This window comes from Calonectris borealis, chromosome 26, assembly GCF_964195595.1.
Source record: "Calonectris borealis chromosome 26, bCalBor7.hap1.2, whole genome shotgun sequence".
NCBI lineage: Eukaryota > Metazoa > Chordata > Aves > Procellariiformes > Procellariidae > Calonectris > Calonectris borealis.
In genome coordinates this window covers 4,482,334-4,507,444 of record NC_134337.1, presented here as the reverse complement: position 1 = coordinate 4,507,444, position 25,111 = coordinate 4,482,334, and the positions used below count along the sequence as shown (strand labels likewise).

At 46.4% G+C, this 25,111-nt stretch overlaps 1 protein-coding gene across 1 annotated transcript in view; it reads right to left on the bottom strand.

Moving 5' to 3' along the window:
* NFYA (nuclear transcription factor Y subunit alpha) overlaps positions 1-25,111 on the bottom strand; it is a 91,759-nt gene that overhangs the window by 19,715 nt on the left and 46,933 nt on the right. The window contains exon 16 of the transcript XR_012677328.1: positions 11,316-11,436. The gene's annotated coding sequence lies outside the window, so the exon portion shown is untranslated. The remainder of the gene's footprint in view (positions 1-11,315; positions 11,437-25,111) is intronic.

The window sequence follows — 25,111 nt, the reverse complement described above, 5'->3', positions numbered from 1 at the left end:
TGTATGGACGGCAGGTTGCTCACACCGAGCTGTGATGGGCGCAAAGCCTCCCCTGTGCATCAGGACAAGCAAATGATGTGGCTCGAAAGACACCCAGCATGGAGGGGCTTCAGAGAGTCAGAAGAGGGTGTTTTTTTTCCGTAGCTGCTTTTCTAGACCAGAACTGTGCTCCAACACTGCTGGAATCAAAGGGATTGTAATACCCTCCCTGGTTCACTTAAACATCGGTTTTTCTGGGGCGTGAACTCTGCCAACAGCAGCTCCTGCAAAGTGCTTAGCTCTTTCTTCCCCCCCCCCCTTTTTTTTTCTCCTTTTTTAAAAAGCTTTCTCTTTTCCTCCCTGCTCTTACCTTGCTCCCTGTCTACCTCCCCGTAGCCTCCCAGAAGCACTGGCGTGTTTTTAACCCAGGCATGAAACAATCCCACAGCCACAGATTGTGATGTTTCAGATAACATACGGAGAATGTAAATCCTGTCAGCAAGTGCAACAGCCATAAAAGGCTAAAATGGATTCCTGCGGATTAGAAATAAAACACAGAAAGGGCCCTGTTCTCTCACTTTCCTCATCTCACAGCCTCCTCCACCTCCCCTAGCCCTCCCTCTCTTCACTCCCCTTAAAAAATCGCCTGGAAATGCAAGGGGCGTTTTTTTTTTCATCAACTTAAAAGAAAAATAAAATACATTCCAGGAAAAGGACTGCTGCTAAGAAAACTAAAACCAGAAAATGCTTAAAGATGTTTTAATGACTTAAACACAGGGCCGGGATTGTGTCTAAAAGTTTCCACATTTTAAAAAAAAAAAAAAAAAAAAGGCAAATTCAATATTAAATGTCCCCCACTACCACTGCTGCTGTATTTCTTTCTCGAACCATCTGATTTAAGCAGTGTATTATTAACACGACCAGCGCGAACAGACACGAGCCTACATTTAAGCGAAGTTTGTGCTTCTGTTCCAAACCAGAAAGGCACAACTGAAAACGCTCCTAAAAATAATGAAGGCCACGTGAGTGTGGGTCCGAGGGGCTGTTAACAAGCAGCTGACAAGTTTCTGCTCTAGGAATTAGACCCTCATTTAGAGGGAGATTAGCAGAAATCTTCCTTCTAATTACAGAACAAGCCCAGCGATCTCTCCGCTCCGAATTTGCTGCGTTGGGCTGGAGGCATGCGGCCGGCTCAGCAGACAAAGAGCCTCCCCCCAGCCAGAGGTGTGGTTCAAGTGCTGCTTCAAAGCCTTGGGGTGAGGCGAGCGGGGTCAGTTCTCAGCTCCCTTCTGAAGCCAACCCATGTAATTTGTCACGACCGGTAGCTTGTGTTGTGGAGGGGCCTGACTGCTGATCTGGCATGAAGGGCTGAATCAAATCCTTTCACGGAGCAGACAGTGCGGTTCTTCTAGGTCACAGCAGAGGTTAGGGCAGGGCAGGGTGTTACAGCTGCCTGCAGTGTATTTGGCCTTCGGATATGTTCAAAGCGCGATGTGGGGAAAGCCCCATGCTAAAATGTTGGCTTCCGTGCAGGAGCAGGAGAGACAAACCTCCTGTTAAAACCAGCAGCTGAGAAGTTAACACGCAGCTATGCCATCTGAAATGCACAGCATCGGGAGCATTTTGTTTAAGTGAGCAAAATCTAGAGTATTCTGGGCTGAATGTGAAAACACCAAGTTTGAGTTGCTGCTTTGAGGCTGTATAAAGGGTAGACAAATAATCCGACAGCAGACAGGCTGAGCTTTGCCTACTGAATGTCACCCGTCTTATTGACAGATATGTAGACACACAGATACAAGATGCACCCACAGATACAGCTGGTCCCCAAAACAACCCAGTCCCCGTCAGCAGTGGGGTAGGGAAGCTTTCAGTATTGCAGAGAAAAAACATTGCCTGGGTGGGAACTCTAGAAGGTCCCTGTGTCCTCTCTAGAGCCAAGCTTCCCACTCCTGCTCCCACATCCCACCTCTACCCCCTCCCAGCTTCGCTTTATCAGTATCAGCCTGCATCTACAGGGTGAGAGCCTGCTGAGAAGAACTGCCCAGAAGTGTTGGAGAGATGAACAAATCCTGGACGAGGGCTGGGACATGTTGACTGAGGCTGAAGAACCATCCAAAGGCACATGTCCCTCAGGAATTCCCTGAGGGAGGGAAAGGGAGGGAATCAAGGGAGCTTCTCGCAGTTCTCCAACCATTTCCACAAGGTCTGATCCTCTGTTTCCTTCCAGCCTATCTAAATCTTTTTGGGGACAAACCAACAGATTGAAATAAAAACCTCCTGCCTGCACACAAAAGGGTGGTTATCTAGCCAGATCATCTGATCGCGTAATGGAGCCTTCAATGGGGCCACCCCGATTTGCACCCACTGAAAACCTCCCTTCCTATTTGCAGCCCGGCCATGAAACCAGCTGCAACAGGAGCTGTCACGGAGAAAAAGCAAAATGGGGTTAGTTTCTTTTTCCTGAAGTCAGACTTGATGGACCCAAGGCTCTTCTCACAGCTTTGAGAGATGGAAAGTCCTCTCCTGCAGGGACCCTCTGGGAAAATAAACCTGTGTGGGACCAGGGGATCTACCAAACCTCAGCTGAAAGTGACCCCCCTGCTCTCCACCCCATCTCTCCACTGCAGGAAAGACCTGCTGAGACTCAAGCCCAAAACAAATCCTCAGCAGCCACTCTGACCACCTCTCTCCATCTTCATCCAAAAGCTCATTTCTCTTTTCAATTCAGCATTGGGGAGGGGTTGTGTTTTTTTTTTTTATTGAGAACGTGCAAGCGTGTTTCAAACCCAGATTTCCATCCAAAAGAGTAGGAGGCCGTAGTCAGACTTCCCAGACCACAAAGACGCACAGCTCAATCTCCATCCAGCCAGAGTTTCCATTGTATTCTTCCCAGATGAACTTTTAAAATGTGTGTGTGTGTGTGTGTGAATATGTGTGTCAGCGTGTGCACGAACGTGCGTGTTTTTTCTTCTCTTAAAAAAAAGAAAGAATAGAAAAAAGGCGAGTGAGGCTTTTAGGAGGTTAATAAACTGACCTGTTGCCAAGTTGGGTATGTGCGTGGAAGGGGGGAGTTGAGGGTTTTAATCCCAGTTTTTGATAAATAGAAGACATTCTAGTCATAATAAAACGTGTTTTACAGTTGAGGGGGGGAATAAGGGGGAGAAAAAAAGGAAAGTTTTGGCCAGGCACTGCAAGCTCCTGAGCCCAAACAATGAGGTTAAGAAACATAACTGTAACGCATTAGTAAATTGACAATGAAATTGCAGTTACTTCACTGGCTCTTTATTAAATAAACACAGCCTGAAATGGACCTGTCTGCCCCGGAGGTATTTGTATAGGGTTCATATTACTAACTCAACACTGCTGCTAAGGCACTCTCAGGCACTGCACACCCTGGAGTGCAAACACATTCCAGAGCAGACCCTGCAAGGTGGGGCCGACCTTGCTTTTCCCCTTGTCACTTTTTCCCTTTCGTTTGGACCCCAGATTTTATAGCCACTGGCTGCTACCATGACATTTTATCCCCAGTCACAGCTCCTTTCAGGACCAGTTGAGAGAACTAAGAGCATGCTGGTGGACTAGCTCCCTCCCACACACTGTGCCCCTTTTCCTGCCCTGCTCTTGCCCCTGCAAAAAGGTCCTCCGCTCCCAGGGCTCCTTCACAGCCTGCCCCTAGCTTGTGGTGGCTCCCTCAGTTGTTCTGTTCCTGATCAGCAATCAGCCCTTCTCACCTATTCACAACCCCAACAAAAAAACAAAACAAAAAAAACCCCAAACAAACAAACAAAAAAATCACACACCCTACAACAGCATGCACAGTTCAAACCCACAGCCATTTACCCCTTGCAGCTACAATCCCAAGCAGCAAACATCACCATTTCCCACTCACCGGCTGCCATACCTCTCCACACAAGGGCCTTTCAACAACACGTCTCCATCCCTGTCCTCATATATATCAATCTAATCAACAAACCTGACATTTGTGCCATAGCCTTACCCGCAACCATCCAACGCTGCAGCTACAAGTGGCAACCATAATCAACAACAAGAACCTATTGCAGTCAGGGATACAGCTGCAACTCGCATGCAAGGTGAAAAGCCATCTTACAAAACCTTCACCTGTAGTTCTAGCTAACCATTGATACATACCGGCCCAGCCAAATCCTAGTCCCTCTCACACAGGCAAGCTGGGGTAATCCATCCCCGCACACATGCACACGTTGGAGACAATAGGAACTTCAGCATGTTCAGCACCTTGCAAGGCCTTGAACAGCTGCCAATGTCCTTTGGAGATGCGCCAAACCAGTTCATAAGATGTGAATGATAGAGATTCTCAGCAGCCCATGGGGTCTGTAGTGGGTTGTGCTACTGTTGGCTTGCATGGTCACGACACACTTTTCCCCTTGTTCTAAGACATACCTCCTGTGGAGTCAGGTTTTCTCAGGGAGGAATTCTATTCCTGTCTGCAAATAGAGTGAAAACGCTCTGCTCTTCTTTCATATGTGAACAAAACAAAAAGAAGCAGTGGGCTAAGTATTTTCTTGCTCCCACTGTCATCAAGAACTTTATGGGAAAACATCAGACTCTCACAAAGGTAAAATACAGAGATAGGACCTAACGAATTGTGTAGAACAGAGAATTTACCTGTCACTAATTCCATCCAACTAGTCTTCACCTAGACTTGAAATTTCCCCAGCTACTCAAGGCTCACGTTTTCAAACCTTCATGCAGAAGAGGAGTCTGATGTGATGAGAAAGTGCACCAAAATTCAATTTTTCTGGAGCAATTTCTTCAACACCTTCTGCGCAAATCCTGAGCCTTGGAACAAGGGCAAAGCCATCCAGCACATGCTGAGCAGCCTTCATGCATGTTCCTGCAGAGAGCAGCCAAAGTCAAGTCGATGAAGAGAAAGCAGGAAGCAGAGATGCAGCCACTGACGGGAATTTTAGTAATATGGAAGAAAAGATGGACATTTTGCGAACATGTCTCACTGACACAAAAGACAGCAGATGAAAAGGCCACTGTAGAAGCACAGTACAATAACATGATGCGGCTTTACTAAATCTAAGTGCCAAAGACAAGGGTAGGGATGCTTTGCAGCGCACTTACAGATGGGTGTAGGGACCACTGGATTGTGATGATTTGGGCTCCTCCTCTTTGTCCCTTCTCCTCAGGTCCCAAACTGCATTAAAATCCATCAGGATCAAGCTTACACTGAGTATTTCCTTAGTCACCCTGTTTTTCCATATGAGCAAATGGTGTTGTTGGCACATCTAGCCTTTGGAAGAGCTTACCAAGGTGGGGAGAGGCAGCAAATTCTCAAATTGTTTGGGATCCTTAAAGCAAGACTGGATGTCTCTCCCTAAGAGACAATGCCCTAGCTCCACCAGGGACTGCTTGGAGTGTGCAGGAGCAGCGGGTGGAAATCCCTGGCCGGCCATATGCAGGAGGTCAGCCCAGCCGCTCCGAGAGATTCCGTCTGGCCTTGCAGCTGAACGTGAAATCACAGAGACATCTCCTGCCTTGCCAAAAGCAGTTTTAATTTTGTAAGGGAGTGAAAGGGAGAGCTTTCCACTGAGTTCGTTCATTCATATAGACTGGTGGATATTTAGCCTTTTTTTTTTCCCCAACTTGTTGAAGCCTCCAAGTTTCCCTCTGGAAATTCCATCCTGGAATGGTTTTCTCTTTGAGTTACCTTTTGCAGACTCCTCAGGTGCAACCCAAAGACCTCCAGGGGCCAGGATTGAAAAGGTCTGCAAATTTAAGTGGATGCAAATAGGAAGATGCCCTATTCATACATTCGAGCTGCCTTTGACAGGAGTCTCTTGGTCAGGAGTCAACCTTGGCTGTGGATGGGAGGGAAGGTGTCTCGGAGAAGATGGCTCTGCCCTATGGTGTTACTTGTTCACAGAGATATTGTTGAAATAAAAACTAGGAGTAAAGCAGTACCATATGTATCCAAGATTGTTTAAAGTGTACAAATATTGCACAAGGGTCCTGAAAGCCTCACCTTCCTACTCCTATTAACACAGCAATTGCCAGAGTTGGGGAGCTGGAGCCAGCGAGCCCAATATCCTTCTCCAGAGGCATGATGCTCGGACCAGCTATAGTGAGTGGCAGTGACGTGGCAGCATCAGCCTCAGCTTTCTTGTTAGGTTACCTTAACTAAAGCAACATCCATCACTGGTGGCCAACTTGTAAGCCTCCAGCAATAAAACCAAGAGTTGAAACAGCTTGGGCCAATATTTCATCTTCTCTTTCCACAAATAGAATATGGAGCACCCGGGTTTATTGCTCACCTAGTGCAGCTCCCAGTCCTGGCAACGTGCATAGCAGGTCCAGAGGACATGGGGGCTAACCAGCTCTTTAAAGGGGTTCCAACCTTTTCCTAACTGGGATAGGGTGAAGAGCTCCACTTTAAGAAACCCATCTCCTTTGTGGACTTATCCTTTGTGGGTAAGTCATAAGAGAGAGAGATTGTAAGACACACTTTACAGTGAGTTACACCAGTCACTTCTTGGAGTTTCCCTCTTTCCCCATCCATCCAGGTGGTTTTATATATCCTCGATTCCTCACAGTGGTTTGCCCCTGCTTTCAGAAAACCCTCACCTTCCCCTTACCCATTTTCTAGGCATTGACTTGACATCTGGTAGAGAGGGATATAAGCCGCTCCGCAATGAAATCTTACCCTGCCTCTTTTTCCAGTCTGTCTGACAGAGAACAAGTCAGCTGTGGGCCTCACCAACAATTTTAAACAAAACCCCACAATCCAGCAGGTCAGGCCATTTTAGCATATGTACCTTTTATTTGTAGCGGACTGTTAATAATTAAGTGATGCCTTTCATACAGACATTTACAATAATTTAACCTTGCCCTTGCTGTGTAATTTATTCTTTGCAGAAGCCAATAAAAATAAAGGCCCCATATTTCCTCGCTCTCATTCTCTGTACATATATATAAATATATATACACACATATATCCAGAATAGTGTAATAGGTTTCACATATTGTTCCATAGGTATCATTAGGGTAACAGAGCCAAGTGTCTCAGTTCATATGACTCTCTTTATAGGTGCCTTATAATCCACATAAAATTGAGTTTATGTTTCCTCTCCATCCACTGATTCTAAAACAAGATGAGGAAGGGTTCTCTCTCTCTTTCTCTCTTTTTTCCTTCTTAGTTCCAGTCCTCACTGCACCAAATTCAAAATTTGCCATTGGGGGTAAAGAGCAATCTTTAAAGAACCCAAAAACTACCAAACTGGACATCACTTACAATCCATCTCTTGTAATGTCTTACCTCTGACCATGACAAGTATTAAAGGCTCCAGGAAAAAGGTTTGAGCAATGCCCACAAGTATCAAATCCTGCCTGCCCAGGGAGGAAAATCCTTCTTAAGTTTGTGAGTGAGTCATTACTCCTGTTTCTAACGCCATAGAACAGAGAACCCAGCAGGTAAGTGGAATAGGAGCAAGGGAAGGGACTAAAACCAGAGATTTATTTCCTCTCCAAAAAAAAGAAAGGGAAAAAAGCACAGGACAGGGAAAAAAGAGCCAAAGCTAGTACTATTGGCTTCACTTCCACAGAAAGTCCTAAAGAGGCTACACAGAGAAACAAAAGAAAAATATTTTCCCCTAAAGAAACATTAGTAAAAACACATTTATTAAAGCACAAAAAATTCCATAACACTTAAGAGACCTTAAGTGCAGGGCTGACCGCTGTGCATAAGCCAGCAAGGCTGAGGAGACACGGCTGTGTGCCCGTGCAGACTTGCTGCTCCAGCAAGGAAGAGCTGGAGAGCCTGGTTTGCCAATCGACCCGCTCCACATACAACCAGGCGACCAGCACAGCCCAGCTTGGCCTGATCCAGGCAGCTATGGAAAGGGGCGTAGAACCTCGGCTGGACTATTCTTGTGCTCCCAAAGTAAATACCAGCTTTACTGTCCTTCCCGAGGTCTAACCTACTCTTAAAAAGCTCCTGCATTAGATATTCTACCTTCCTAAAGGCAACCGTGCCATGCAATTAAGACACTCAGGCTATGTTGGAGAGGCCAAGACACATATAAGCACTGTGGATCTCCTAGCACATGTGGCCTAGGACCTACGGGTCACAGAGGAGACATGCTTCCCCCATGCCATATACCCATGGTAATGCTGCAAAAAGTTTCCATTCAATCCCAGCCACAGCTTTTTTCCAATGTCCTTTAGAGCAGCAGCTCCTAAGGGACATGAAAACATGTCCGTATTGTTATTGTTGTTATTATTCACCAGTGTGGCAGGGGGAGAAAGGGGCAGGGACAACACAGCTACTGGCCCCTGGTGCATGGTCGGCTTGTGGCGCACGGCTGTTTGGTCCATATGAGGTGATGGAAAACTTTCCCTAGCATCAGGTGTTGCTGCTGAGTGTGAGCTGCTCCAGTTACACTCTCGGCAAGTGTTATAAACACACAGGCACAATCTAAATATTTATGGCACATGAAATCTCCCGTCTGCTGTTCCTTAGCGGAGAGAGAAGAGAGGAGGGAGGGTGAATTAAGAGGTGATTATTGTGCAGGGCCTGTAAAATCAAAATATGGAATCAAGATGTATTCAGTCCCCAGGGATGGTCACCACAGAGAGGAGCTAGGTGTCAGCTCCCTGACATTGATCTAAGAGGTTTGCCACCGACTGGGGTCAGCTGGCTCAATCCAGGGCCGGGGGAAAGCACTCAGCTTCCACCCACTGAAACACTGCTATTTTACACCAGATGGAAATACGGCCCTGGTTTCGTGGTCTCCCTTTTCTACTCAAGCACCTCCTGAGAGTCTGATTGCTTCAGCTCGTAAAACCATTCTGGGGCTGTGAAGGAGGATTACAGCAGGCTGGGAAATTATTTCTCTGCCCTTGAAAAAAATTATGATAAAATTTGTTTTCTTACTCTTTCTATTTTTACTCAAATCTCTGGGGGTTTTGTTAAAGGCTGAAAAAACAAACAAACAAACAAACCCACCAAACAAAAAAAGAGAAACCCAGACTGGGGAAGTTCAATGTGTTTCTGTAACAATCGCCTATTGATCCAACCTGTGAAGCACTGAGTATCGGAGGGTGATAGGACTGTCTTGCCGGAAAGGAGAAGTGGAGCTGCTTTAGGAGAAATGCTCCACCTAGCAAAGCTTGGGAAGTTAGTATTGATTGAAAAGGCCCCAGCAACAGAAAACCTGGTCTCTGGTGCTAGCAAATGCCACTTCAGCTCATTTCACCACCACGGCAGGAATCAAGGACAAGGTGTTTACACACAGATAAATTTGGTTGGGTAGCTGGACAGCCCACCAACAATCTCCTCCAGGTCATCACAGAGACCTGATGAGGAAAACAGATTGCAAATACATTTTCAGGACCATAACACATTACAATTCCCAAGGACGTGTCTGCCACAGACGAAGGATGTGAAGGACGAGAGTATCATCCTCTCTGACAATGTAAATGCAACTGGGAACACTGGCCCATTACTGGCTTGAGCAGACAACCGCTGTGGAAGACTGCCTGTAGGGCAGGCAGATGAGCTCTCAAGGTGCTGCCCAGACTCCTAGTACAGATTTTGCACTATTATTAGAAGAAAAAGACAATACAGAGCTCCTCTACTGCAAAGTGCTTTTTCTTTACACTGGTGTTAAGACATCGTCAGTGTTAGTTACTGCATTGGTGGCTCTGACTGAAGGCTTGGCAATGTCCAGCTGGAAATAAAGCAAGACCTTCCTCCATGTGTTGGAGCTGCGGCTTGCTGTGTTCCAGTAGATCCATTGATTTCTATCAGGAAGGGTGACACCACAAAGAGTAATAGTTTTCTAGCTTCTGATGACTTTGGTTTCTGGCTGCCAGAAATCTGAGAGAACCAGCACATGGGAATTTGTATACTGGTCTGTTTTCAAGGGAGTGTGTTCAGTTAAGGTGGGGCCCCCCAAGTTATTTTTAGCTCAGCACAAATAACGGAGCAGGCGGCTTTGACGTTTTTCCTGAGAGAGTCCCAGGACCAAATTAAAAAATCTAGGCTATTTAAGCTCTGATCGGGAATTTATACGACCTTTCACCTTGATTTGTGCTGGCATTGGTGAGTTTGAGCAGAGGCTGGTGACAGCAATGTGAGGATCAGCAGGAAGAAATGCATGGGGTACGGCTGAGGTGAGCTTATCAATTGAGACCTCATTTTTCTGTCCAAAATATGGGCTCAGTTTCTTCCCAGATCTGCTCTGCAAAGTTGCTGAACAGCAACTCTTGACTTCAAGGAAGTACTCCAGTGCCTCAAAGGGCTGACGGCTCGCTCTTGCCAAATTAGAGTAAACAAGCCAATTTCCACGTCCCCCGGAACTGCAAGCACGTCGATAATCACTCAGGAGAAAGTTTAAGTGGAGCCCGGCCTTAGTAATAACAAAGCCAGGGCACGTTCTAGTTGGCACACCCAGATGGATGTTTACACTCACACCCACGGAGGCGCCAACCCCAATCTCCTTCCATTGCAATGACAGGCCTGACTTTGCAGGGCTTCCAAAGGCATAACACCTCCTGCCCTGCAGAGGAATTTTACTCCCAGAAGGCTAAGAACGTTTTCCATAGGAATCTGCAGTTGAGAAAGGCACTATTTTCCACGTTTCAAATACGCGAAGTGAGACATCATCTACTGCTTACGTTCTATAAGCCACACACCATCTCTGTCAAAGGCTGGAACAAAGGTACTGACTTCAGTGCACTTCTTACGGACTCACCAGGGTTGCTTGTCAGGGAGACAAGGGGTAGCTTTTGAATTCCTCTTATTGTATATTTCCAGGGTCTCTTAAAGCCTCCCTACAGTCAACCCAGAGAAACAAAGTACCTGTCCCTAGGGACAGCTCAGCTGACTGCACAGCCAAAGGTAAAGCTACTACTGTGGACATTAAGAAGCCTCCACGCTACTCCGTGTTCGAGCTCAAATCTCAAAAAAGCCAAAAATCTCCAGCTCAAACTAATAGATACATCTGCCAACAACTTCTTTTAATTTTTTGGAACTACTCTATAGATTATTTCATTGCCAAGAAAAAGAAGAGATATTTATGATGGTGACTGAAAAGCCTTGAAATTCCAAGTCAGATCCTCAGTGGTGTAAACTGGAGCTGCTCCAGTGAGTCAAGGGGACACTGCCAATTTACACAGGTTGAATTGGATCTCCAGTTTTACCTGCCTGGCTCTCTAGCACACATGGACATTTAAAGGTAGCTTACTGAGGTTCTAGATGAATATCTGCCACTCTTTCCTCTTGAGTCATCCGGTTGGAAAAGAAATATAAGGGTGCAAATGCAGAAGTAAAACCAGACATTTGCTCCTACCTTGAACTAGAGGTAGCTGGTGTTGCAGCCTCAGCATGAAAATGGAAACTGAAAGCTGGACGGACAGAGAATGCCTGCTGATAGAGTGTCAAGTAGTTTCCTTGAAGGCACTGGGTCTGTCCTGTAAAGCAGGGGGAGGGAGAAAAACCTTTAGTTTGTAATAGGGTTGTGAGTATTAAAAACAGGTAAGACAGGGAGGTGTTTCAATACCAAAGCAACAGGAGCATGGAGGACTTCTAGAGTTATAGAAAACATGTGCTTAACATTCAGCAGGTGCTTAGGTTTATATAAAGTGCAGCTCAATGAATTTCCTAACTTTCCTGTCCTGAGGTGCTTCATGACCAAAGTTTCCCCAGGTGGGTCTCATTCAGAATCAGGGCCTTATTTAACATCAGGAAGGTTCTTTTGATCTGTCAGTCTCTTGGTTTTCATTATGACTGAGACATCTTTTTGACAAGGTTAAGGAAATGTGTATTAAATAATGGCCTTTATTCTTAGTCTTTGGAATTAAAAAAAGAAGTATATAGTCAACAGAATATATACGTGCATTATGACAGCATGCAACTGAGGACCTTCCTGAAGGTGTGCACCAAACATATACCAGACTGTGGTATTAGCAAACACATACACATATGAGTAACTTTACTCACGGCAATAGCCCCCATTATCTTGAACTACTCACACTGGTAAAGTGGCTCCCATGATTGAGCGTGCTGCAGGATTGGGCCCTGTGTACTCGACAGAACATTTTTTAAAATTTACATGTATCTAATCCCTTAAAAAAATGTAAACCAGTTGTGACCTCCTGGCATCCTGTGAGTTTAACGGGGAGTTTTGTCTGCACAAGGAACGATTCCTTTGTTAGATCGGAACATGCTGAATTTAATCTCAGAATGAATTTTTATGGCCAAGACATAGCCCACCCTTGAAAAGAAAGAGAGTTTATAATGGAAAGGCTGACACAATCTGAATTATAGAGCTATAAATGACAGCACTTTAATCATTGGATTAAAGTGACCAATCGCTTCCAACAAAGGGGTGCTTGAGCCAAAGCTATTGTAGCAGGTGGAAGGATCCTCCATGGACTTCAGAGGTCTTTGGATCAGGCCCAGATTGTTCATGGATTTCAACTATTTTATGTTCATTTCAATCCTTATTCAGCTAGACATTTAAACACGTGCTAAATATTTGTTGTTTGTGTAACCTGGAACTAATCTCAAGTTTCAAATTAGGCCTGGGTGTAACTATTTTGCCAACTGGTACTCAGATGAGCTAGTATGAAGAGGCTCTTACTTGAATTTGGTATCATATTTTGCTTAGCTTTTTGGTGTGACCCTGATTGCTTTAATGCAGTCGTCACCGTTTGTTAAAGCACATATCGACACTGCAGCGCAGTGATTTTAATTGTGTGGATTTAAAAAAAAAAAAAAACTTCTCCAGTTATTTGGGGTTTCATTTTCATTTTTTTCATGTTTGGGGAAGAAGAAAAGACACAAAAAAAGAGAGAAAATGGAAGGTTGAAAATGATTGGGTTTCAGGAAAAAAAATATTTTTGGCACTGAAATTAGGAAAAGAATCAGGGTTTTTGAATAGTGAAGCTCACCAACTAAGCCAGGGAAAAAAACTGAACTGAGCTCTGAAACTTTACCTTCCTTTAATTATACAGGTGACATTTCAGACATTTAGTCTGATTTTTTTCCATCTGCATATTGAAAACACCCTTTTAAAAATACTTTAAAAAATAGCTGCTACAGAACATTTATTTAGTGAAAAGTAAATCTTATAAAAATTCAATTGCAAAGTAGTTAAGGTATTTGAATTTTTTTTAAAGAAGAAGAATCCCAAGAAAGAAAGTATTTGATGGCTAATAATCTCATTTCAATATAATAGGACCTTTCTTTTGCAAAGAGCAAGACAGGTTAAAAGATATAATTATGACTTTGCAAACTCTCCCAAGTGCTACGAGATCATCTGACAGTTCTGATCCCGGGCTCAGCTCTCAAAGGGGAAAAGTCTTTGTCTAGTTAGAGAGTTAAAGAGACAGGATCCCTATTCCACCCTCTGCCTACATTGCAATTTAACTGTCAAAAAAATCCAAGCTGCAAAATTGTCTTATTCCAACACAGCACAAGAAAAGAGAGAGAGGTTTGAAACTGACCTGTCAAAAGCACCCTGTTTAAAAATGTATAATATATTTTAAATATTTTTTTCCGGAGGTACTTAAAGGTTAAAGATGTGCCAAAGAAGTAGGATGGATTTTTTTTCCCCTTCACTAAAGCTTTTTAAAACAATTAAAACAAAAAAAAAATCATTTCAAAATTAGGGATCATCAGTGTAAAAAATCCCCTGAAGATCAAAAGGAACACATTAGAATCACATTAATTCTGATTAAAAAAAAAAAAGAGAATAAATCCCCTTTTTCAATGGAAAGAGAAACTTCGAGGACATTTAAATAGTGTTTTCATTGTCAGAATTTACAAGAAGGTGGAGCAGAGTGTCTGGAAGAGATGAAGACCAAGGCAAGCACGGAGCCATGAGGAAAGATACAGAGGCTGCTGCTGACAGTCCGTCCTGGATATTCTTGGGCTCTTTAAAGCTTTGCTTTTTTTAATGTTTCAAAATAGTGAAAGAAGGAGGGGAAAATATTTTTCCCAAGTAACCAAACAAAAGAAGCCATTTCTTAAGGGGGGTTTCCAAGGAGCCACAAACAAACAATTCCAAATCATTTTTTTACCAAATATAGATGGCAAACAGACAGATGGACATGACCAAAGACTTTCACACAGTGCCACCCGTATGGCATTTTGCAGTACCACGAGCACATGGCGTTGCACCAAAGCAGACCCAATCTGTTGTACTACAGCAGCACTTCCCTCCCCCAGGACTGCCAAAACAGGATCAGGCCCCAAAGTGTGTTAGCAAACCCAGTGGGAGCCTGGGGGCTGCAGAAATGCCAGGCTGGGATCTGTAAGCATGTGAGCTGTGTGTTTATCTCTTAGAGCATGCAATGCATTCCCCTAAGCAGGGAGCAGGGGCCAAATTTCCCTATTATTCATCTTACTGCAAGTCAGGAGCGAGCCCTTCATAAATCAGGAGTCAATTACTCAGAGACAACAGTTTCCCCACCTGACAGAAACCAACTGAGAGTGTGTTCAGGTCCGTTCATCCACCTCCATCAAGCCCCAGTAAACACCTCAACAAATTGGAGCAACCGAGAGGGCTTGCGCACCAGCAGCGTCTTCGTAGCCTTTATTTGCTGCTGGGGGGGCTTGTCCTCCAAGGAGCCAGGAGGGTTTTCCTCCCTCCTAATCAGCAAATTGTAACCTGCTCCTTCCCATATGTGGCTTGACCAACGGTCCTGCTGTATGTCTGGCAGGGGCACAGGCCAAGCTGTTTCACACACACGTTTGCATGCACCCGGCATGAAGGGAGAGCCAAGGGACAGGCAGAGCCACGGGTGAGAGATTTGTAGCTTTTGGACAAAAGGTTTGCAAAATAATGTCCCTCCCTGTCCCTCTTTGGCATTTTAGATCTTTCCCATAAATGAGTCCTCCCCCAGATGTTTGGGTCCCAAACCTACCCAGAAAAATGGGAATCTCCTTTGGGCTCTACAGCTGGTCCTTCTAACCAAAGGCTGCCAGGGAGGGGTACCAGCCTGTCTTGTCCTCAGAATCACAAGCTAAAATCTTTCTAGGTCTGAGAGCCAAAGGACACTACCTCAGGGAGTTCCCTAAGTCATAGAAAGAGATCAAAGTAGTGCTAACTGAATAGTGCTCGCAGACAGACAGACTTGCATTGCCTGCACAAAGGGCCATGCAGCTGGGCTGATGCCATAGACTTTAAAATGCTTTGAAACATACACTTAGTTCTTTAGATTTATACAAACACCAGGGCCATAGGCTCCAGGCATCCTTGGCATACCCAATAAATACACCCTAAAAGGTATCAGTACAATCCAAGACAAGCAGCATAAAAAAAATCAACCTACGCCCCACTGCTCCCCCTGCCAAATTTTCTCCTTTTCCAGCCCTCTTCATGCTGTCATTTCCAGGTGGGTGGGGAAACAGATGAGCTTTGCAACAGCACTGAATGTCACCGTCAGACCCAGGGAACTTCAGATCAGGAGTAAAGCTGCAGTTGTGTATTGGTGCTTATCTTCAATATTTTCACATATATAAAACTGGTAAATCAGGGTGTGACCAAACTAAAAAAAAAAAAGAGGGACGGGGGACCTCGTTAAACATCCTTGCAAATTGATTTGCGTACCTCCTGCTGCATTAGGAAGTGTGTCAACACAGTCCTGTGTTTCCATAGGACCTGCAGGCTGACCAGGCTTTAAGTATTATTCGCTAAAAATTAAAGCCAAACTGGACTCCTGCCCTAGGAAACTCGCCAGATTTCTGCTCTTAAAGGAATGATAAGCTTTTGGGATGCTGCTTTTCTGACTGTGCAAAATCAGGGTCAAGTCTGGGATAAGAGCTCCTCATTAAACAGCTCCAATCCTGCTTCCCTTAAATCTGGAGGGAAGTCTTCCTCTAAGAGCAGGACCAGAACCCATCAGCAAGACGAAGGTGTGCTCCTGGCAGCCCAAATGGATTACACTAGGGCAAAGGGCTTTTTAGAAGGTGTTCCTTTCATGTATGTTGCTCATAAACAGACAAGAAAGCCTTCCCCATCCTTTCCATTAAGCTCTCTGGTCCCAAATTTTCATCAGTTTGCCTCAGCCTTTCACAGGATGAAATGGTGATGGGGTTTCCCTGGTGTAACCAATAGCAGGATCTGGGTCTCCTTGGTAAATATCGTACGCTAAAGCTGGCTTCCTTGTGCCACTGGAAATCTGCCATGATTCTGCCCACGTATGAACCAAAACTCATCTGTTTTGCACATTTTCCTCTTAATCCAACCTTTTCCCCAGCTCATCTTTTCTTGTTTGTGATCAGTTTGGAAGGATTTGTGCCTAGCTGCTTGCTTGTGACAGCGCCAAGAGGGCTGCAGGTGTCAAAAGGGAATTCCTGGAGTGAAAATCATGGATGTAGTTCTGAGGAGACACGGATAGTGGGGAGTAAGACAGTGAGTGTCACCTGGTGAGAAAACAGTAGACAGTGGCGAAGAGCCATGGCACACGCTGATTCGATATGTTAAGTGTGTAGCAGGAGCAGAAACATACACACAAAAGGGGAGAGGAAGTCAGCAGGTCTATCCCCATGAAATTACACAAGACCCATGCTTGGGTTTACCATTTTCACCTGATCACTTTCCTTCCTTCCTATTGCTGCAGAAACCACCCTCATCTGAACATCCCCAGTGACGTATTCCAACTAGCACCCTCTTACTGGGCAATTCAAACCAAAGGCCGTGGTTAATACGAACAGCTTTGCCAGGATTTTCTCAGAGAGGAGCAATTTGCAGGTGGTGTGAAGCTAGTGATGCTGGCTTTACACAGCAGAGTGTGACCCTACAGAAGCAGAGCACCTGTCCTCAGAGCAATGTTTCACCATCAAACAAGACAATTTCAGCTGAGCTGTGAGCTGAGCTGCCTTCAGGCTGGGACAGGCTCAGGCGACGTCCCCACTCTGCAGTCAGTCCCCCCTCAGCGCACAGCACACGTTTCGGTTTGATTGATTTTGTAATTGCTCGTTTAATTGAACAGTTACAGCAACACTATCAGGAAAAGGTTTCAGGGCTGGGAAGGGGGGTAGGAGGGTGTGGGGGTGGAAGGGGAATTGGAGCTGGGGAAAGAGCAAAATGGGTTTTTCCCTTTCTCTTAAGATGAAAACAGAGAGAAAAGGCAAGGAGACGAGTTTCCTTTAGCAGACACTGAGGAGGAAGAGAGCTGAAAACAATAAATTACAAAAAGAGAAGAAAAATAAGAAGTGGGTTGAAGAGCGTGGCAGGGCCAGAGGGTCCCAGGGACTGCTCAGCCTCTAACTGACATCCTCTTCCTGCGAGCTGTGAATGCTGGCATGAGGAAAATGGGCCACAGAGAAGGAAAACTGGGAAGCTGTGTGAGCTGGAAGGGGGAGAACAAGCAGGAGAAGGCGGGAGAAGATGCCTGTGTGCCTAAATAAAAGGTGCATGAGCAACATGGAGAGACAGGGAAAGACACACCTGTGTTAGAGAAGCTGCAAAGAGCAGAGAGTGTATGAAAGCAAAACAGATGTGTACAGGAAGGTCTGCATTTCAAGCACAAGTAAGGGTGGTGTGTGTAGCATATCCTTGTATGAGAGGTAGACCTCCAGGGAATGAGAGAATGGACCAGCAGGTATACATAGGAAAGCCGGGATGTGCGAGAGTGAAGGGAGAGTGCACATATATGAAAGGAAAGTGACAAAAATAGTAAGAGATGGACGGACATCTCCGCAAAAGGAGGTGAGTATGAGAGAAATGAGGACACATGCTGGCTGGGTTCATCAGTGAGCCTGCTATTGGGTATGCTCTGCTGTCATGCTGTGATATGAGGTTGCCACTTCTTTGCAGATCGGGTGCCACGCTGCTTTTCATGTCTGGGGCTGTGTGGGCACTACTTCCATTTCTGCCTCTGATCTGCATACACAGTCTAGGTGGGTTTCCCAAAGGGGTGAGCAGCCTCTAGTTGTTGGCATGGTGGGCGTTTGCATCACTTTTTACAGTGTGTTTGTGTATACCTGTGTGAAGGGGTAAATCTGCTACGTGCCCATCTGTGAGGTGGGTATAGCACACCTCTGCTTCCACAAGTCCAGAAGTGGCAGTGCCACTGTGTGCCCCTCCGTGCTATGTGCATGTCTGAGCAAGGAGCATGTGCTTGTTGGGTGTGTGTTGGGAAAAGGACAGGAGAATCCAGACAGGGTCAGGGGGGAAGGTGCACACAGAGGCCATGGTGCAGCTCCACAGCAAAGGAGATCAGGTTTCAGGAGAGCCTGGAGCTAGGGCTGGAGGGGGACAGGAGGTGGGCTTTGCTGCCTGCATTCCCTGGCAGGCAGCACAAGGCAGGTTTAAAGAATATCCTTCCATTTAGGAGTTTGTTTATTATTCTTAACTAAGCAGCTCAGACAGGCAAGCCGGCAGCACCATATCCACACTGACTTCCCAGGAAGGCAGGGAAGGGAGGGACAGGAAGGCAGATTTCCAGACTAGGGGACAAAGGGATTAATGTACCGCTGGGCTAGGGAAGGGGGCAAACCTGCCTTGCCAACTATTTAGAAAGAGTGTGGAAGACACTCAGCTTTAGGGTGTCAGAGTGGAGGCTGGGTGGGGTGCAGCTGGAGTATGGCAAACAGGATCATAGCTGACTTGCTGTTCCAAAACCCAGCAGAACCTTTGGGTTGGCTGCTCCTCTTACACTTCAGAACTTCAGACTTTTATCTGATATTCCTCCGAACCAAGAGCAGAGACTCAGCTATGTGTTTTTCTAGGGAGGAGGGAGAAGTGATCTCTTCTCTCTCCTGTTAAAATCCACTTATTCCATCAGGAGTCACAGGGCACCAGGATATTTGTGGGAATAGAAATTCCCCTCACCTTGTAAGTATGTCTATACCAGGGAGTCAATGCACATCTCCCAGTTCTGTATTTGGGCTTGTCTGGCCCATCTAGCAAGTTTTCAGCTACAGCAGCAATGACCAAGAACACAGCAAGCTAGACAGAAAGGAGATACAGTATTGGTGTGCATTTCTCACAGGGACAGACCACGTATATCTGTGGGCTCCCTTGAAGCATAGTGATAGAGGAAGGAAAAGTTCTGCATGTCTATACATAGAGTGAAATACACAGGAGTATTTTCCTGCATACTGCTTGTGCATGCACACCAGCTCAGCTGAACACTGTCCATATGTGCAAAGATACAGAGATCAGCATTTTTGAGCCAGCACCTTCCACGTCTGGGGACTCTAGTGTGCAAGGGAGTGCTGCAGATCCAGGTGATGGGGCACCCATGTGCCAAACCTACCCCATGTGTAAACAGGGGAGTTAGCGTCCTTGCAGCTCAGAGGGCAGGACTGCAAAGCAGGGACTATTTTTGCCATTTGCTGAGTGCTGATGTGTGTGCTTACACTGTCACGAAAATGAGGTCAAGGAAGGTCATTCAGTTCAACAGTATAAATCAAGGAGGAAAGTAGAGTGCAAGCCTGTGAATGCTCAGGAGATCTCACCAGTGGGGGGTGGCTGGGGGAGCGGAGGAAGGGCTAACGAGACCAAGAATGCCACACGCGGGCGAAGCAGAAAATAACGGTGAATGAAAGCAGCCAAACGGTGGCAGCCAAAACAGAAGGCAGGAAAGCCCAGCCTCAGGTCCTTTATCCTGCTCTATAACCAATGGTTTGTGTTAACTCACAGGATTATTCTGCCAGAGCAGGCAGAAAGGCTCCACACCCTCCAGTCCCAACCCGCTGACAGGAAACCTTTCACTGGAAACTTGCTTGCATTCAGTGCAAAATGTCTCACTTCTGTTAGCAATTTGTTCCCGATCACAAGCATTCCTGGGAGAAGTTTGGCGGGGATAGGAAACGGGCCAGGAGGGCTGCGTGCGGGGCGCTTCCACCTGGCGACCTGGTTAATAACACAATGGAGCAGACAGCCGGCCTTTCACCACCTCTCGCTTTCCTCCATGTCCCTCATTCTGCCTTTCACCACCTCCCCCTCCATTTCTCTCCTTTCTCCTCCCTTTTGCCAGCCTCCTCTTTCCCCTTCTCCGCTTCCCCTCTTCTTTCATCCCTTTATTTTTCTGCTGCTATGTCCTCTTAGCACATTTGGACCTCGTGCTCTCTGTCCTGTCTGCAGGCCTCCCAAACTCATCACACCTCTGCCCCACCGCACTCTCGGGTATGGCAGAACTCAGCACTTTCTCCTTGGGCTGGGTCTGAACCTCCAAAATGCTTTTTGTCATCAGTCTTCCCCCAGCACTCTCTGGACAGAAGTCTCCCTCTCTCCCTCTTCCCTTCCCCCTTCTCTTTCTCTCCCTCACATAATATTTTCCATATGAAGAAGCCTTCCTGAAGCCGCACACTGCCCTCTCGGTGAGTCTTAGGCGGGTTAGAGGAGACCCTGGGAGCCTTTAATCCTCTCTCTCTCACTTGCTTTCATCCTCAGCCACAGCTGGACGCCCCATTGATGTGGAACAGACCAAACACCAGGCCTCTCGCTAAGCTGCTGCTGTGGGGCCTCTTCTCCTTTAGAGCCGAGCCGAGCCCATGGCCCATGTCCTGCTTGCAGAGTGCCTGTCCCGCGTGCCCAGCAGCCCCTCCGCCCCGGCTCTGCCTGCCTCCCCCCCAGCCATGCCCCTGCTCTCACTGCTCACTGAAGTTACCGTTTCTCTGAGCCATCTTCTACCACCTTGTTCCAAGACAAGCCCCCACCTTCTCCCTTATCCCAGGGTTATTTAGCATCAATTCCCCACTGCCTTGCATCCCTGCAGAGCATCAGGCCTGGATGAGGGCGAAGGACCGGTCTGTGTTGCTCTGCGGAAGAAGTAACTGGTGGCGACGCTCCCAGGAAGGGCCTGGCAGGCTCCATCATCTGGCGGATAAGGCCTTAGGATTGCAGCCTGCTTACAATTTTGGGAAGAAGGGTCTTTGCTGTCTGTTCAAGATCTCCCTTAAGGCACACTGCAGGGTGAGGCAAGGATATACAGCTTCTCTAAAAACTTTGCAGCACGTACAAGACAGGCTCATGTGGGCACTTGCCTCCCGAAGCCAGGGGAAACGGAGTAACAGACAAACTGCCATGCCTGGGCACCTGCTTGCAGCCAGCAGCGCGACACCCCAGCTTTGGTCACTGCGCAGTCCGCTAGCTGAGCGGAGCATTTCGTTTTCATTGCAAAACATGGGGAATATCGCAAAGGCCAGCATTTCACCTTGGTGCCGAGCTCCAGGCAACTATCTGGCTGCTTGTGAGCAGAGACCGGACTTGGCTGCCCAAGACCCCCGCGCCTGCCAAGCCCCCTCCTGCAGACCCCATCCCCTAGCCCGGCACCCCATTCCTGATCTTCCTCTGCCCTCTAGCGGCCTCGCACCCCCAAAACCAGCCCTTCCCTTCGCACACAGCTCCGCGGCAGCACCCCGCCTCTGCCCGGGCTCTGCAACCGCATGGAGCAGCCCCAGCGCTGCTGCGACAGGGACCCCTCTGCCAGGTCTTCCTATAGCGCTCAGCAAGGGCCAACGTATGGGGCAGGTAAACCTAAAGCAGGGAAGTCTCTGTAAGGGCACTGACATTTTAAGAAGTGTCTAATCCAAAGAGGTTTCTGCGGGTTTCACGGCAACGAGCAAGAATTTCTATGGAAGCAACAGAGAAGTGTATGGTTTCATCCTTGATTGGATGAAAAGCTCAAAAGAAACTCCAGGGAGCTTTGGGGACTCCAAGTAGATAGGCAGAAAAGAGGTGGATTGATGAGAGAATTCAGAGAAGGGTGGGAGCGAAAAAAAGATCCAAGCTTTCAGAAACACAACCTAGGAGGGAAAATTAAAAGACTTGGGGATGGTTAGTCTGGAGTGGAAAGACTGAGGGGAGGCACGGCAGGCATCATTGCATACAAAGCAAGAGAAAGGGAATAATCTGTTCTCCAAGTTCACAGCGGACACAAAAGAGAGCAAGGCGTTTAAATAGCAGGGAGAGTCAGATGTTAAGAGAAGCTTTCAAATAAGGATGGTGCAGCACTGGAATAGGTCACTGGGAAAATGCTGCAACCTAAACTAGTTAAACAGAGATCTTTAGAAATTACATCGAAAGAGCTGATCCTACTGTGTGTCACTGGGCTAGATTAAGTGACCTCCTGAGATAACATTCATCTTATTTTCTGTGATACTATAATTAAAAGCCATATTGATCCTCTGTCAGAGATGCAGCAAAAGGACCAACTTCATTACTTCCTTACTGCTCCTTAGTGACCAACATGCTAGGTCCTGGACAGACATCTCTTCATGACCTCCAGTGGACATGGCAAACGCAGATGCTGTGGGAAAGGATGAGGCATTGCAATACAGCACAGTTCTTGGCTCAGTTTGTAGGCAACCAGTTGCAGAAACTGAACTAATTGCAGACTCTTGGGATTTGTTCATAAGAGAACGAGTGCATTCCCCCTTCTTGTTATTGAGCATCAAGTGCCTGATGAGAGAGGGATTTGGGGACAAGACAATGCGAAGATATCTAGCACAAAATGATTAGCTAGAATGTACTGTTAATAAGCTGCTTATTCATATAATTGGAAATTATTTGCAGCAAGGGTGTCACTACAGTCTTTCTGCACTGCTCTGATGGAGCGAGGCTGCTAGGTACTGGCCCAGGGGAGACCACTGTGAGCACATCTGCTGGCAGTGGGGAGGCAGTGGAATTTACTGCCATTATACTTCTTTACTGTCACTGCCTTGAAGGGCAGAGAAGGGCACAGGGATTTCAAGGGGAGGCAGAAGGGAATCTGCCAAGACCCACTGACTAGGGGCATGTTTCCCAGTATGGCAAGCACAAGGTGTCTGGGGAGCAGAGTGGAAGGACAGTCCTTCTCCAGTATCCTTACAACAGCTAGAACAAGAGTAAGGCCAAGAAAGCATGGAGTCAAGACAAATAAGACCTGCCACTGCTTGTGCTTCCCAAAGCAGCTATTTGGGGTGGAACCAGCTGTGGAAGAGCCATGAGCGAGTCCACCCCAGAGCTGTGACGGCCATCGCTAAAGGGAGACTTTTGTTGCGGCTATGATGCACACATTGTGGCTTGATGATTGAACTGGAGGTTTCCACAGGTGGCTTTGCTCACCTTGAGGAGAGCTGGCTTTGTCCTAATTTCCAGGAGGCAGAGTTCCTCCAGGAGGCCAAGGGAAAGGAGGGGTAAAGCTACAGAAGCCATTCCGCATTCCCTCTGTTAGCTCTGCCCAGTGAGTGCATAAATACATGGATGTGGCATTGCACCACCCCATGTCTTTCTCCTTCCCTCACCTCTGCTGTGGTTGAACGCAGGCCTCCGAAGCACCCAGGTTCAGAATCAGCCACATGGAAGTTTATGTGCCTCTAAAAACTGAAACATTTCTCCATTTCTCTGAGGCCAAGGGCTGGCTGATTTAAATCATGTTGCTAGTGGGAGTGTCAAGGGGTCTTTCAGGGACAACATTGGAAGTGTAGCAAGATGGTGAAGTGTGGCTTCTATTGATGCAATGGGGAGATGAAAACAGCTTCTCCTTGAATTCTGCTTAATGCATCTGTGTCTTCTGAACTGGCCAAGCTTTGTTGATGCGGACAATTCTATTATTTAAGTATGAATTCGGTTGTAAAACAGCAGTGAAGGATTTCTGTGCCAAGCCAAGTGGTAAGCCACTAAGCTTAGCCACTTCCTCCAGCAGTAGCAGTGTGGGATAGGACAGTACAGAGAGAAGACACCTACTGATCATCTGATTTGCCTTCAGTGTAGCCCTTTCTCTTGGCTCCAAGACAGGCATGGAGCCAAGATTCCTCTTGCTCCTGCTCTTCTGTTTTTCAGGTAAGAGAAGGGGTGAGGCGGTACAAGAGGCAAGGGGAGCTCAGGTACAGTGTTTCTCTTGCATTTGTCTAAGGTCCTGTACAATGCATGATATTCCAGCATCAGGAAAGGAATTTTCTGAAAGTTTCTACCACCAAAGCAAGTTTCTTTTCAGATGGAGAAATTCTCTGCACTGCTACGAAAGGAGATGGGCCAGCTCCAGTTCCTATTACCTGAAGATTCTGGCTTCTCCAGGACCATAAGCCAAGTCACTCTGGGCACAGTTTCCTTTTCAAAAACAGGTATAAGTGTGTCATGCAAACAACACGTCCCCTGGCACTACCTGGTCCAGCTCCACCACTCCCTGAAAGGTCACTGGCTCAAGGGAAAACTGTCCTGGCAGTGATTCCTTCTCTGCATGTGCAATATTTAATAGAAATCACAGCTACTTAAGGACAGGCTAGATCTGTGTGAATCAAGATAGGAGGCCTTAAAGCATTTGTTTCATGGCTGTTAAACGCCTCTTAGGAGTTGATTATTAAGATGCAGAATCCCAGGTACTGAGGCACACCAGACTAAGTGCACAGAGCACTGCACCTTTGATGCAGCAAAAAAGCAACTCTAAAGGGAAGGATCCCCCTGAAAGCCTCTGTCAAGGAAAAGGAGAGTCTTTGGCAGGCAGCAGGGAAGCAAATGTTGCATAAAAGAGTTGCTAATAATTTTGGAACTCGGATCATCCAAATGACAACAGTGTAATACTATTTCATCAGCCCCCACGAATGACTAGCACAGATTTACTATCACACACGACTGACATAGTCTTTTGTTTCTTTACCAAACCTTTTATATCCTCAGTCTTTTGAAGCCTCCGCAGAGCCAGCTCAGGCCTGTTAACTATTCCATAGAGGGAATATAATTCCATATGTATTTGTGCTCACTGTATCTCTAGACACAAAGCTTGAATAGGTATGAAAAGATCTGTCCCTGAGCACAGTACTAAGCTGTAACCAAAGCTGGAGAATCTCCTCATCTTTTGATGACCGGCTTCCTGCCTGGTCCCTCCCTTTTTCTCAAATACACGCACTGAACCCACCAGCCATCACAAGAACTTACGCAGAACTACAGTGGAGCTCACACTGAGCCACACAGCACAATTTCGTCGTTTTTTAAGGGACTGTTTCCGACTCATGCTCAAGCAGGACAGATTAAAACCAAGGAATCCCCAAACACTACAACACAAAGAACAGTTGCTACATCAGATCTTCACAGACAGTCAGCAATCTTTGGTTGAGGAAAACTATACTTTAGTGCAAATTTTTGATCTTTAACCCAAAAATATATTTGCTTTCTGTGAAAGATCAAATTTTTTACTTAAAGTAAATTTG